Source organism: Microtus ochrogaster, unplaced genomic scaffold (genome assembly GCF_000317375.1).
Source record: "Microtus ochrogaster isolate Prairie Vole_2 unplaced genomic scaffold, MicOch1.0 UNK40, whole genome shotgun sequence".
In the NCBI taxonomy this organism is placed as follows: Eukaryota; Metazoa; Chordata; class Mammalia; order Rodentia; family Cricetidae; genus Microtus; species Microtus ochrogaster.
Genome location: NW_004949138.1, coordinates 527,221 through 528,868, shown reverse-complemented (window position 1 = coordinate 528,868; position 1,648 = coordinate 527,221). Strand labels below are relative to the sequence as shown.

Sequence of the window (1,648 nt, the reverse complement as noted above, 5' to 3'; positions counted from 1 at the left end):
GAAGGACCTCCCGCAACACCTCCCCCTTTTGTTTAAGTAAGAGAGTTCTAAACCTACCATGAAATTATATAAAATACAAGTATCCTATTCTAACTAGCTTAAGTCTTATATAATAAATAGCTTGGCCAAGTCATAAGTGGAAAGTAACTACATTTATATAGTCTTCAACCTCATCGAAGATCTGAGAAGGGAAGTAATGTTACCTGAGTAATTAGGAAGTGCAATCAAACGACTTCCAAAACATGCAACAAATCACAGAGACAACTGGCTACCTGGGCAATCACCCAAAGTCACATTTGCAGTGTTGAAGCAATCAACTTCGGCTATGGCCTAGTGTAACTGACATACCATTTTCAAAGGCAAGAAACTTGTCAAAACTATCTTACCCTGTCTTGGCAGGATATGACAGTCCTGTTTTATCCATGTACGAATACTCTGTATCTCTGTCAGTGGTTGAGGTATGGGCATTTCTTTGCCCAAAGGCCAGTTCAGCCAAGAAGCAAGGCTCCAGGTGGAGTGTCTTTGGTGCTCAACATTCTCTGGGGAATAGATGAGTGTTGCCAGGAGCATGTCCCTGTGAAGTGGCCTGTACCAAAACAATGCTCTCTTTTCTGAAATAATCTTCAAACAAGCCCTCACTCGCAGCCAACGGCCTGCTTCACCTCGTGCGCTCCCGCCGCCGTCCCCCCTCTCCCCCGCAGAAATGCTTCGACTACCCACAGTCCTTCTCCAGATGAGACCAGTGTCCCGGGCACTGGCTCCTCATCTCACTCGGGCCTATGCCAAAGATGTAAAATTTGGTGTGGATGCTCGAGCCTTAATGCTTCAAGGTGTAGACTTTTTAGCCAACGTGTAGCTGTTACCATGGGGCCAAAGGGAAGGACGGTGACTATTGAGCAGAGCTGGGAAAGTCCCAAAGTAACGAAAGATGGGGTCACTGTTGCAAAGTCAATTGATTTGAAGGACAAATACAAAAACTTCAGAGCCAAACTTGTTCAAGATGTTGCCAATAACACAAATGAAGAGGCCGGGGATGGCACTACCACAGCTACCGTTCTAGCACGTTCTATTGCCAAGGAGGGCTTTGAGAAGATCAGCAAAGGGGCCAACCCAGTAGAAATCCGGAGAGGTGTGATGTTGGCTGTTGATGCTGTAATTGCTGAACTGAAAAAACAATCTAAACCCGTGACAACCCCTGAAGAAATTGCTCAGGTTGCTACAATTTCTGCAAATGGAGACAAAGACATTGGAAACATCATTTCTGATGCGATGAAGAAGGTGGGAAGGAAGGGTGTCATCACAGTGAAGGATGGGAAAACCCTGAATGATGAGTTAAAAATTATTGAAGGCATGAAGTTTGACAGAGGATATACTTCCCCGTATTTTATTAACACATCAAAAGGTCAGAAATGTGAATTCCAAGATGCCTATGTTCTGTTGAGCGAAAAGATTTCTAGTGTGCAGTCCATCGTGCCCACTCTGGAAATTGCCAATGCTCATCGGAAGCCCTTGGTCATCATTGCTGAGGACGTTGATGGAGAGGCTCTAAGCACACTGGTCTTGAACAGGCTGAAAGTGGGTCTTCAGGTTGTGGCAGTCAAAGCACCAGGGTTTGGGGACAACAGGAAGAACCAGCTTAAAGATATGG

The 1,648-nt window shown here is 45.3% G+C and overlaps 1 pseudogene; it reads left to right on the top strand.

The window, feature by feature from the left end:
* Window positions 1-699: 699 nt before the first annotated feature.
* Window positions 700-1,644, top strand: LOC101981156 (annotated as a pseudogene).
* The last annotated feature ends 4 nt before the right edge of the window (window positions 1,645-1,648 follow it).